Here is a 13,719-nt window from a genome sequence, read left to right as displayed (position 1 = left end):
ATGATAAGCCCCCCTCCCCCTCCTCTCCTTCCTCTGTTGTTCAAGTGGGAGCATCCCGCAACGTCGGAAATATTCCCAGTTTTTTCCGAAATAGTTTGTAGCGTATCTTTTAAATGCCACGTTTTTTCCCCAGCATCTCTAACTTTGCACGTGCTGTGTCCAAATCTTGGGTGCGTGGCATGGCGGTGACGGCTCCAGAATCCGGTCTTAGATGGACCCCCAGTGAAATTTAGCGACAACGATGAAACGATGATCCCCAGGAGGACGAGCTTATGTGCGTCGTCTTGCTTTTACAGAAGTTACCGCCGTTTACAGGAGTTATTGCCGCTTCCAGCAAACAAAACAGTTGCATCACGAGTACTGTTATTGCAACGTAGCAAAAGTAACATGGCAAAAGCGGTTGCAGAGTTCGAAAAACGGTTTCCCAAGCATCGTGAAGAGCATAACGGTTCACCATTGCTGGTCGTAGAAAGGGTTTCCTCGATATCTAAATGCAAAGCTACGTGTCTTCTGTCCATAGTTACATGACCTACAAAAGTTGTATCTTAAGCGAGTAGTGACACAAACTATGTCAGCACTATCATGTCAGCTACAGTGAAAAATAAGTTTCAAAAATGCATGCACATGCTAAACATTGGACATAAACGTTCGGACACAGGCGTCTCCAGGAATGACAGCACGATGGGTCGTCATATGGGGCATGAAGAAGAAACACGCTTTGTTGCATTTTGTGTGTGCTTCTGTTTCGTAATCATTATCTAAAAAGGCTACTTGTCACCTGCCACGGCCCAGTCCATAAATGGCAAAAGTGGAGGGAGGGGGCATTGCAGCACACGGCGGCCATGATCGCCAGCAGCGGGGTAGGAGACCCTTTGGAGACTAACAGACATGTACACATCTGGAGTGACACGCCCCTCACCAGATCACGCTCTCGCCCTCCGTTTCTTTCCGTTCTTGCTAATTAACCTCAGAATGTGCGTTTCCGCTGTGCGTGTTAACCTGTATACATATATATATATATATATATATATATATATATATATATATATATATATATTATATGCATATAAATAAGCACCTATGCCCCACTCTCCGTTTCTACCATCGCTACTCTGTCTGCTCCTCTTTTCGTTCTTGCTTATGCGTCCCTGTCTGTCTACTCTCATCCCTTCGTGACTCTTAATGAATTCCTGTATGTCTGCTACTCTTCCGTATTCTTTCCGCTCCTTGAAGTGAGCCCCTATCTGTGTTACCTATTTTCCATTGCCGCCTTTACTGTCAAAAGCCTCCATCCGTCCCCTGCTCCCCTGACAACCCACTGCCGTCTGCCTGCTCCACTGACCACCCACTGTCATCTGCCTGCTGCCCACTGACCACCGACCCGGCCACCGACCTACCTCGGATGTTGGTCTGCCTGCTCCCCTGACCCCCATCCCAGCCGCCGGCTTACCTCGGATGTTGGTCTCTGCTCCCCCTGACCACCCCCCAGCCGCCGGCCTACCTCGGATGTTGGTCTCCCTGCTCCCCTGACCCCCACCCCAGCCACCGGCCTACCTCGGATGTTGGTCTCCCTGCTCCCCTGAACACCACCCCAGCTGCCGGCTTACGTCGGATGCTGGTCTCCCTGCTCCCCTGAACACCCCCCAGCCCCGGCCTACCTCAGATGCTGGTCTGCCTGCTCCTCTGACCGCCACCCCAGCCGTCGGCTTACGTCGGATGTTGGTTTGACTGCTCCCCCGACCCCACCCAAGCTGTTGCCTGCCCCCCCCCCCCCTCGGATGTTGGTTTGACTGCTCCCCTGACCCCCACCCCAGCCACCGGCCTACTCGGATGCTGGTCTGCCTGCTCCCCTGACCCGCCACCCCAGCCGCCGGCCTACCTCGGATGCTGGTTTGACTGCTCCCCCGACCCCACCCGAGCTGTCGCCCCCCCCCCCTCGGATGTTGGTTTGACTGCTCCCGTGACCCCCACCCCAGCCACCGGCCCACCTCAGATGCTGTTTCTGCCTGCTCCCCTGACCCCCCACCCCGGCTGCCGGCCTACCTCGGATGCTGGTGGCGCTACTGACGGTAGAGCTTGGCCGTCCCTGGCGCAACACCTGGCTGACGGGCGTGTAGCTGCCCCGGCCCGAGGAGGACCGCGAGCTGGCGTTGTCCGTCTGCAGCGTCCCCTCCATCTGGATCTTATCCCCGACCGGCCGTCGGCCCGACTTGGACTCAAGCCAGTAGGTCTTCATGGTGCCTGTCGGCAGGAAGGACGATGAGTTCTTGTAAACGGGGAGGACAATCTCTCTCTCTCTCTCTTTAAAAGTATCGCTCGCAGTAAAGGCAAGGCATTAGTGTCGCGAACTTTTGGGTGTTATTGCTCCTCTCGAGACCTGCTTGACAGGCGTTTGTGGAGGCGCTTTTGGGTGCTGCTGCTCCTCTAGAGGCACACCTAACAGGTGTTGTGGACGACGCGGTACGCTGTTAAGGCTGAGTGCAGTATTCACATATGCTTCTGAAAAAGCTTCGCATTGTTAGCCTTTGTCGAATGTGCCCAGTATTTTCGGCGTAGTTCTCTTGATCATGCGCGTCACAAACCTACTCACCGCCCTCCGCCTCTCCCTCGAGGCCAAACACTGGCTCCACAGTTCGACGAACAAAACATGCTCCTCTATCTCCGCCCTGCTTCGATCTCGTTTCTTGCCTCGCGTGCCGGTCTTCCGAGCCGTGACGCGTCTGCCCAGCCCACGCCCCGCCCCCCCCCCCTCTCCCCCGCTGACCTTTGCCCTTCACGTGTATGCCGCCACGCTCGACAGTGCGGTACGCGGAGCCGAGCCGCTGCATGGTCGGCTCCGAGACATGGATGTGCATCGCCTGACTGTTGGACTCCATTCGAGACGCTGAAACACACGTATGCACGCTGAGGAGAAGTGATCACGGTCGAGGCGAACTTAATACAGTGAGCGAACAGCCTGCCAGATGGCGTAAGCTCGGTGGGGCCGCTACAAGGTAACAGGACAGGCAGAGGCTGTGAACATCAAAGTCGTAATCAGCGAGCTTACAATGCGAAGTGGTGTCATGAAACTCAAACTCATTAACTTCTTCAACTCTTCAGCTCATCAGCGCTTCCCCTTATCCATCTTCCCGCATCCTGTGGTCAAGTATAGCGGCCCATATGTGCCAAGACACAGAGGTTGAACAAAGTTGATTTCGCTGCCCCGCGCCGGGTGTTGACCTGACGTGTACCCTTCGTGCCACCCTCACCTGTGTTGACGGTGTCGCCGAAGAGGCAGTAGCGGGGCATCTTCAGCCCTAACCACGCCGGCCACCACCGTTCCGGAGTGCACGCCCGCCCGGATCTGGATATGGTCGCCTGCAGGCATTCCACGCACGCCACAAGACGTCAGAGTCGTCTCGACAGTTGTCTGGCTGGCGTCGGAGCCAGTCCTTCCTTTCATGCCGCGGTGCCGTGAGCGCCGGCACCAAAGCGGCACGCTCCGGCCAACATTACGGGAGTTGATCGCATCACACCCGGATCACAAGGAGGCATACACGGACGGATCGAAAGTGGATGCCGGTGTTGGATGCGCTCTTGTGCACGGTCCTGTCTACGGTCTGATGCTGCGCCTAGTCACGCATCGGTCCGCACATCCAAGCTAGCAGCCATTTTTAGAGCACTTCACTTCATAGAAGTTGACAGTGACGATCAACACTTAATTTTATTGGACTCTCTTAGTCCAATAGGGCTCCTAGTCCAATAGTGTCATAAAGCTATTAGTAAGCCCTATGACAGTGCAGGATTTTGATTTATGCCATCCCATCGTTAAGAACATGTTAACTCTTCCTACTACACTGTTCTGATCCTGGAAGCAGGTAGTATTCTGCTGGATGCCGAGCCACGTTGGCATATCAGGTGATGAAGTAGCTGATGCCGCAGCAAGGCGTGCCACACACGCAGCTTGCATCATCACTATGACAGCCCTTGCCTAAAGACCCATATGTGGTAGTATCTGCATTAATTTACAAGCAGTGGCAAGCGCACTGAGATGCGCATACTGCCAACAAACAGAGGGATAAAGCCCTTGTTGAGACCACGGACGTCCAGCTGTCGTCAGGTGAGGCGGGATGAAGTGACACTGCCGCTTGAGAATAGGGTATGCATGCGCAACTCGCCAAAATTTGTAAGGGAGGACCAAACGCGATGTCCTCGCTGTGGGGATCGTTACAACCGTACGGCATGTCTTGATAGATTGTGCCCACCTCGCTTCGGGACGCATGCGCCATTTTGGATCAGCGTCCATGCGCCAAACGCTCTATGGTATCTTGGGAGACGACTCGAGTTTAGTAGATGGTGGTCATATGTTTAACTTTCTTGAAAACAGCGAAACCTCATGCCATATTTCAGACAGTGACCCCGTCTCCTTGCTTTTTCACTACATTTGTTAATTCAAAACAAACTGTCGGCGTCATATGACCATTGTAGTCGGTGCTCCTCAAAGCCCAAATCAGCATCATCATCGGCAGAAAGCAGCCGACTGCATAACGAAAGAATGCGCGTTGTGTCTAGTCAGTTGGGCAGTTGCCAGCACGTGGTGATTGCCTTTCCTCCCGGGAGTGGCTTGCCCCAGCTCCCCATATGCCCGCTTCTGAGGTAGTTGCTACGATTTGGTTCAAGGACAGCTGATAGATACGCAGGCTGCATCGCCGACATCACGCTACGGTCCCGTGACAGTGAACACAAGAGAGTTCAATACAAACAGACCCCTCTACTTCCTTTTTACCACGTTTTTCGGGGCCGGTCTTAATCCAGCACGCACCAGTCTAGGGTCGCAGTGCGAGAGAGCCGCACGACAAATATACAGTCTATTCTCAAGTCTCTTCCTTATGAGTAATGGTCGTCAACTGCTTATGTTGGCAGACTTAAGCACCGTCTTCTTGAAGTTAGCTATACAAGGCAGCCAGCCACACATACGCTACGTGGTTGGGACTGGTCGTTACTCTTAAAAAGTGATGACCAATTTGAAGCAAATGGTACCAGGTAGTTGTGCATTGCGACCGCCAAATTATTGCAAGCGAACAATTATTGGTGTGCGCTGCAGCTGCGTTGATACCCATTGGGTAGAACTCGTTAGTTGCAAACGAAATATCCCCAACTTGATATAGAGTCTTAATACCAGATGGTCATGTCGAGCAAAAACATGTGATATGTTAGGAGTTTGAATTGTTAACAGCAATTGACCTTCAACATGCCAAGAGGTGCTGGTTAAATAGCATTTACAAGAAAGCATTAGCTCTATATCGACGCATATCGACGCTTCAAACTCTGCTCAAGGCGCGTCCTCACGAATGAACAGGTGTGAACACGAATGAACAAAACAATAGGGATTAACAGACTAGGACACATGGCTGCAGAAAATGTTGCGAATAGACACTGTGTAGTCACTCCTACTAAAACCCGCGTCGAATAATAAATCAGGATCCAACCCAGCTTCCGACACACAGTTGCTATGGCCAAGAGCTGCACGAAACATAGGTGCTGAGCGGGGGAGGCTACGATGATCCATGCCGAGGTTAGGATGAGAAAATGATTTATTCATGATGGAATGGACGTCAACTGGTGACAATGCCTGCTAGCAGACGCCCTGGACCTGAGGGCACCGCATTTTACCGTCACTGGTGACAAGCCTGCTAGCAGACCACCCTGGACCTGAGGCCACCGCACTTACCGTCAACTGGTGACAAGCCTGCTAGCAGACGCCCTGGACCTGAGGCAATACCGCATTTAGCTTTTGCGGTACGCGGTCAGAATATATCAGTTTCACACACGCACCTAGCGCACGACACGATCTTCTCCGCAGATCTGGTGAATTTCTTTTCTCAGGGAAGGTTGGGAAAAACAGGACCATTCTGTGTACGTGTAAATTATTTTGTTTCGCGCCGATGGACCAGGTATGCACCAAATACAGCCTGGCATTCTTTCATTCGCAGGACCATGGCTAGCCTTACCCCCACGTGTGACACACCACTCACCAGGTTCTTCAAGGAACTGACGCACGCTGCTAGGCTGAGAGATGAATCTCGCAATCTCATGCGCACAACACATAGACGGTCAGCGCACTTCTAAAAGGATGGATCAAAGGAGGACCCGGGTACCAGACGAGCATTCGTGTCGCCACGAGGCTCTGAACGAATTGGGTCTATCGTCATCGGCGTCCGTTTTTTACTGCGGAACTTCTCGCCATTCTGGAACTGCTTAGACCGCATTTTACGACTTAACCTACCGTCGTGCACAGTGTTTACTGACTCGCCAGCTCAGTCTCGAGCATCCGAAACATATAGATGGCAGACACATATCTAGCGCAAGTGATCGTAAGTAAACGTTCCAGCCTGCGGCAGAGAGGCCAGCAGGCAGCGCTGGTTTGGATCTGCAGTCACGTTGACCTGGCCGGAAATGAGTCGGCTGACCAGGCTGCGAATGCAGGCACCCTGCTGACGCCCAGCGGCGCTGTATGAGTTCCTGCGAGCGACCTGTGCGCGTCAATGAAGCTCTCCGTTACAACGGAGTGGCGGGCAAGGTAGGGTCCAGGAGAGCAGTCAGAACAAGCTCAAATTAATTAAGCCTAGGATAGGGCACTGGTCATCCTCACTTCGTAAGTCGAGAAAAGGAAGAAGTCATATTGACTCGCTTCACGTATTGACCACAGCTATGGCACGCACTCATTCCGACTGAACAACGCAGCAGACACCTCTACATGCGATAGGTGCGGCGAGATCTTCGCTGTCAGACATGCACTGGTAGACTGTGCACCTCTAGTTGCTGAGAGACAGTTCTTTGGACGTAAGTTACCCTAACTTCACTCATTGGTGAGTATCCAGATATCGACATACGTGATATGGCGCTATTCTTGACCGCTGTTGGAGCCTACGTCATACACTCGTCTTAGTAGTACTCTGCAGTCGCCGTGCATTTAAAATGTGAGGAGAGCGCAGAATAGACTCAGTAGCTGACGCTCTTTTTAATACCAATCATCTTCAAGTTGGGGGGGGGGGGGGAGGCGGGAGGAGGGAGCGCCTTATGCCGTAAGTACCGTGTGCGAGTGCGACACAGGCGCTACGTCCCCAATATAGAGGGCGCCGGTGGGCTAGTGCTACCGGCAAAATATATATAACAAATTTGTCCTATTTGATAAGCGGATGTTGTAACCCAACGAAGAACATATTCTGTTGTGGAAGCTATCTGGCGACACTTCTTACGGAAATCGTTATCACTAACGCCAGAAATAAAACTGTTTTCGGTAGCAACAGCGCCATAGGCGCCATCTTTGCGGTGAACACCAGCCTTGCGGGCGCTGACTGCCTGACCCCAAACCCCTTCCAACACCCTTCTTGTATTTTATAAGCCAGTGCTCGTCTCCCAGCCTGCTGGCGTCCACCATGCTTGGGTGACAGAGCTAGGAACTATAGGACGCAGAAGTCTGTAGGGCCTCAGTGGAGCCGCGTCAAAACAACTCATCAGCTGTGGTGAAACCAAAGCCACGACAGCTCACGATATCGTCCCGAGTTAATTACTTACCACAAACATCAGACATCACGAGCAGTGCACGAACATCACGAGCATTGCCGATATTCAGGACCTCCAATACACGGCACTGCACTGAAGACTTCCCCAAACCCAGGCGGTTAACCAGAAACGCATGATTCGTATCAAGTATACTCATCGTATACATATATTCATCGCTGAACGATGAAATGTGACGGGGCATCTGGTGATCTGAGGACGACTTGTTTTTGCATTACCTCCGGGTGTATTCGACGTTGCTCGTATGATTTCCTGACCAATCCGGGCACTGCCTGAAGGGGGTGCCGGACATGAACCGGGTGTGAAGGGGTGCCGGACATGAACCGGGTGTGATATGCTGACTTTCAGTGACGTATGTGGGTCATGATAAACAAACTTCATCTGTAAACTAGTATTTTTCGTGCGGCACATTGGTGAATCGCGTATAACTTTAACGGAAATCGGTTAGCGACCGCTCGTCCCTTCACTCGCTCTTTTTATATGCGTGTGTGTGTTGGAAAGTGGTTGCGTCAAATTCATGAAAACTCCATTTTCTTTGTTCCTAGAAGCATTCCTAAACCTGTGAAGGTAGCGTTAATTACAACTTGAGATAAACGTTGCCATAGCGCGTACCGATTTCGCACCATAGGGCTGTGCGTCGAAACTGATGAAACGGACCACAATGCCGCAATATGTAATCCACGCACATCTGACACGCATTCCGATGAAGTTAACGCATGACCTTCTCTCTACACCAAAGTCCGCGGTTTTCTATTTTTCCGATTGTACTCTCCAGATTTCCACCGCGGCCTGAGTGTCGTTACGCATCCTAAAAACTTCATGAACGTCGAAAAAATTACTAGCAATGCAAATGTCAGACGTCCATGACTTCGTCCCCTGCACTTGTCAACACTGCTGCAATGTGTCCGTGTTGACACACTGCAGTGACTCCAAAGCCCACTCCCCGTGAAGCGCTCGCCGTGCTGTTTTGCCGGGACATCGGGCTTTGTTTTATAATAGCTGCATTTAATGTGTCTTTCATTTCATCCTTGACAAATTATTCTGCACTCAATACGTGTGGTTTTTTAAACATTTCTCACCTTAACATCTTTCAAGTTATGCATTTGATTGTCACCGCGGTTTACCTTTTTCGCTGCAACGAATGAAGTAAAGATGAATGACGGCTGCTGGACGCCGGTAACGGGGCAACGCCAAAAACATACAGGAGCGTGTCGTCCTCTTAATTGAAACTCCCCAACGGCGACTGAACGACCAACGGGTGGCAGTTTGAGAACGTGACAAGGTGGAATTGGAACCCTTTAAGTAAGATTGGTGTTTGCACGGGACAGCGCACAGAATGAAGAATAAATTGGTGTTGAATGCAGGCAAGTGAATCGGTGCATGCGATGATGTAAATGTTACTACGACCCTGACTATAGTTTTGACGACGGTGTGTGGTATACGGCGCTGTTTTTCAAAATGCCGACGTTCCCGCCTTGCCAGACGTGAGCTGGTGCAATACGTCATCAAACTCAATTTGTCACATCAATGGCAGGCCGGCATATGGATCGAAGTTTTGAAATTGTATTCGTGCCGCACCCCCGGACACACCCCGCATCACGTCCGCACCCCCGGACCAGCGGCGGCTCTCGAGCTTCCCTCTGGACTACCGCCTCGTGCACCTGCACGTCGTGCCAATAGCCGCCATTCAGCGATCCTCAATTCGGCCCTGGCACGAAGCAACGAAATATTGGATAGACGCCCACACACACACACACACACACACACACAGACAGACTGACAGACAGACGCATTCTAAGCCAAAAGTACATCAATTTGTAAATATATGGAAGTCTGCGCGTCTCAAGAAATCGTAGAGAAGCGGAACACAGATGAATTATGCTTCGATAGGCACCACATTTCATAGTTTGTTTGATGATAATTAGGGTTTATGGGTGCGTCGACTACATGCCCATTTCGCGCGCTCTCGAAAGCTGTCAGCCATCATACCACTCGGTCAGAACCTGTGCCATCTATACATTACCCCTTCATCTGCATATCTGTACGGCTGGACGGCTGTAAATCATTCTGAAGCCAATATGGGCTAAGAAAGCGAGTATGTCGACGACCTCACAACATGAGCCCCAACCTTTCAGACGGGAGAGGGGCGCTGGTACGAAGTAACGCAGACGAACTCAGACATAGTGACGACACGAGGTCACGACATGTGCAACAGCCAGACGCTCGCCACATCGCTCGCACTGTGGCGTGTCTTGGCCCGACAGGTAGAACAAGTGCGTACGTAGGTGTTCCCAATCCGTGGCCGACAAAGAGCAGCCTCCTCAAATCTTCGATGTCTATGAGACAATTAGCACTCGCCAATCAGTGATTTATTGGTTTTAAACGCGTGATTTATTTGGTCAAATTCATATGGCCACCTATCACGAATATAACGAATAACAAACGACTTCAGGTCACCCAACGGTAGACTGATGGGAAAAAGGATGACCTCGACATGCGACTGCTGTCGCTGCAGCGTCTGCTCTTTTGCTCCCTATAATTCCAACGTGGCTAGGAATCCATGTAAAGGTGATTCTAACGTTTCAGTGGTGATAGGTACGGGTGATCATGCGATACGCGGATTGGGTCTAGTGACAAAAAGGCACTGAGCGAGTCGATTAAAGTCAGAAAGTCACATTCCGCAAGACGTTGGATGCCTCGTTACACCGTTGGGATGGCAAAAAGCCTCAGTAGGAGAACACTGATGGGTCTCTTCTCTTCGTCTCCGCAGACAAAGGCAAAGCCAGCGCCACCGTGTCTCTTCGAGCCGTCAGCAAATATCGTAACTGAGCTGCGGTAAAGCGAGACTCATTCATGTACGGGCATGTTGCCATTTTTAGCCTGGTGGAGGTCTGAGTTAAACGGCGGGATTATGCGACACTACGGGGACAGATAATCAAACGTGTGTTGAATGACTTGTCGACGTGGATGACCGCCTCACTCAGCCGATGTCGCGAACGCAAGCACAACAGTCCGCGTCAATGTGTGCGAAAAAAGTGCAGGATATGCTGGATGGAGCGGAAACTGTGACACCTTTATGGCGTAGTTCAGAAAAGGCCTTACTCTACGAAGCTGAAGTATCGGTTCGTCGAATTATATCAACAGTTTTGTCGTGCGGGTTGTGCGGAAAACATCCGATAACAGTACGAACACACGCTTGGTCGATACTGTTGAGGGGCTCTTCTGAAGATGTGTCGGGGGCACTGTCATATACTGGACTTCGCATAGTCCAGGCACCGAGCGTATAAGTCCTCTATATATCTAAGCAAAGTGTGGAGGTCTGCACCATTAGTCATGCGGAACATCACCGTCAGTGTATTGATGTATTTATGACAGCCGACTTTAGGATGCTTGATATGGGGTTTGAAAGAGAATCGCCGGTTAAGAATGACACCAAAAACGTTACTTCTTCGCAGACCGGAATGTGGAGTCGAACAAGCGCAGCACAGGGTCCCTCCACTTTTTTAGATGCGCACAAAAGGTGTATGAATTTGGTTTGCTCGTCGAAAAGCTGAAACCATTTTTGACGCTCAACTCACATACTTTCAAAGGCATGGTTGCCGTTGCCTCTCAGCAGACGATGCCGTAGATGTTGAGCACCAAATGGCGGAGTCGTTAGCAAATAAAGACCAGCTTTTATTTGGTGGTAGGGCGTCAACAACGTCATTCATCCTCAGTGTGAACAAAGCAACACTTATCACACTGCCGTGCGGAACGCCGTTCGCTTGTTCGGAATGGCTCCGATAAAGCGCCGCCAACTGGAATGCAAAGGTACCTCTGTCCCAGAAAGTTCCGAATCTGAGCACTCATGTGACCACCTATGTCACATGCCTTGACGATGGAGAGCATGCCATAGCCCCACGCTGTGTTGTATGCTTCTTCATTGTCAAATAGCATGGCTACGGTGTATCGTTTTTGCTGGACATCGGTATCTAGAATCGCCCAGTGGTCCACTGTGCTTCGGTTCTTCCGCAGACGACGATGGATTTTCGACGATGCACATGTTTTTTAATGAGCCAAATCAGTCAAGCATTTATCACTCTCTCCGAAACTTTGCATAATGTTGATGTTAGAGAGATGGGACGAAAATGTAAGGGATGGGGACCATCTTCCTCGGCTTCAAGATTGGAACTGTGGTAAACTTACGCCATGTTCGGGAAAATCATCCTTCATTCAGAGAAAGTTAAAAAGTCGAAGCATAGATTCCCTGCATTCCGTGTCCATCCGAACCAACATGTTATTAATTTTGCCAGGTCCAGGAGAAACATTCTTTGTCCATTTAGGAGTTGAGCGTAGCTCTATCATAGCAAAACCAGCGTTATGCGTTTTATAATTGGTGTGTGGTGATTTAAATATCATGGGAACCGACGCACACTTCTGTTTGTGGCAGATGAAACCTAGGGTTAGTCGTACCAAGCTTTCAGCGCTCGGCTAGTGCCAAGCATATTTCGTTTCCCACTTCCCGCGGCTTAGCGTCAAGCATCATGCATCAAGAATGGGGACGGAAGCTGGTCAAAGGCCGACTGAAGTGCAGAGCTAGGAACTTCCTCAGACGGAGGGAGGTGAGCGTAGCACACGGCCAACTTCAGAAGCCAAAGATCAGCCACGATAGCAACAGCCTGCAGGTCAGAGGTAAGTCTGAGAGGTGCACATGGGGTACAACACTGCTTCGCCGTCATCCACGCAGCCAACTTCAAACTACGGAACGACTGGTCAGATTTCTTCAAACCAGCATCTATCAAAAGCTAGAATGCGGTTTCATTAGCCGTCCTGAAACTGGTGACCCCAGGCCATCATCTCTACCTTCAAAAACCGCCTAAACCGCTTTAGGGCATTGCAGCCAAGTCCAAACCCGAAAACCGCCCGGCCGATCTGTTTGAAACTTTTACCAGAAGAAAGAGCGCATGCAATTTCATCAGCCGCTTTAAAGCTGATGACCTCAGGTAACCATCTTCACCTTCAAAAACCGCATAAGCCACTTATGGGTATTGCAGCCAAATCTAAACTCGGAAACCGGACAGCCGATCCGCTTGAAACCTTTACCAGCAGATAGAATGCATGCGATTTCATCAGCCGTACTGAAATTGGTGATCTCAGATTTTTATCTTCCTCTCTGAAGATGAAGATGGTGGCCTGTGGCCACCAGTTTCTAGAACGGCTGATGAAATCGCATACGCTCTATCTTCTGGTAAAATTTTCAAGGAGATCGGTTGAGCGGTTTTCCACGTTTGGACTTGGCTGCAATGCCCTGAAGCGGTTTAGGCGGTTTTTGAAGGCAAAAATGGTGATCTGTGGTCATCAGTTTCAGAACGTCTATTGAAGCCGCATGCTAGCTTTCGACTAGGTGCTGGTTTGAAGACAATCTGACCAGTAGTTTCGTAGTTGTCATGTTCATCATGTTCGAGCAGTCTGCTTCGATGTTGCGGCGGTCTATGATGCCACTTGGCACCAATGTATTCCTTTTGTAGATTTTAAAAGCTATCTAAAAGGTTTTATGTGCACTTTTTGCAAAATATTTTATTAGACCGGCTTTTTCCAGTCCGCATGGATAATCACTTCTCGGAAAAGTGCTTCCGATCGAGAGTGCGTCAAGGTGGAATGGTAGGCGTCACTGCTGTTCCCCATTGTGAGTAGCGATATGGGAGACGGCCTGCAGCCGTCGATCAGTTGAGCTCTGCTCGTGGACGATTCAGCTATGTGATGCTGTTCATCAAGCAAGCGGTCCATGGCGCGACGGCTGCAGCTGGTCTCTGCTGGTCTTGGGAGGTGGAGTGCAGCGAATCGGTTCTGCTCCACAACCAAGACAGTTGCGGTGCACTTTTGTCGCCGCTGATGTTATTGCTCAGGTATACAGATCCGGTTATGCGGGAACCAATCTCGCTGCAACCGGTGGGAAAGTTTTTGTGTGTACTCATACACAGCCGACTGTCGCAAAAGAACCATTCCAAAATGCTTCGAGAAAGGAGTTTTAATTCCCCAAACATTGTAACGTGTGTTGTGCGTACGTCTTACGAAACAGACAGGAAAAAACACTTTTATCCTTACTGTTGTTCCCTGGATTGCTTCCAGCTTGATTTAACTTGTTTTGGCTAGTACCGTGCGTGCCAATTCAGTAAA

At 50.6% G+C, this 13,719-nt stretch overlaps 1 pseudogene; it reads right to left on the bottom strand.

Moving 5' to 3' along the window:
* The window catches only part of LOC119092468 (soluble guanylate cyclase 88E-like), a 68,161-nt pseudogene that overhangs the window by 26,966 nt on the left and 27,476 nt on the right, over positions 1-13,719 (bottom strand).

The sequence above is a fragment of the Pollicipes pollicipes genome, unplaced genomic scaffold (assembly GCF_011947565.3).
Source record: "Pollicipes pollicipes isolate AB1234 unplaced genomic scaffold, Ppol_2.1 Scaffold_3447;HRSCAF=4054_pilon_pilon_pilon, whole genome shotgun sequence".
NCBI classification, from domain to species: Eukaryota; Metazoa; Arthropoda; class Thecostraca; order Pollicipedomorpha; family Pollicipedidae; genus Pollicipes; species Pollicipes pollicipes.
This window is presented reverse-complemented; position numbering and strand designations above follow the sequence as displayed.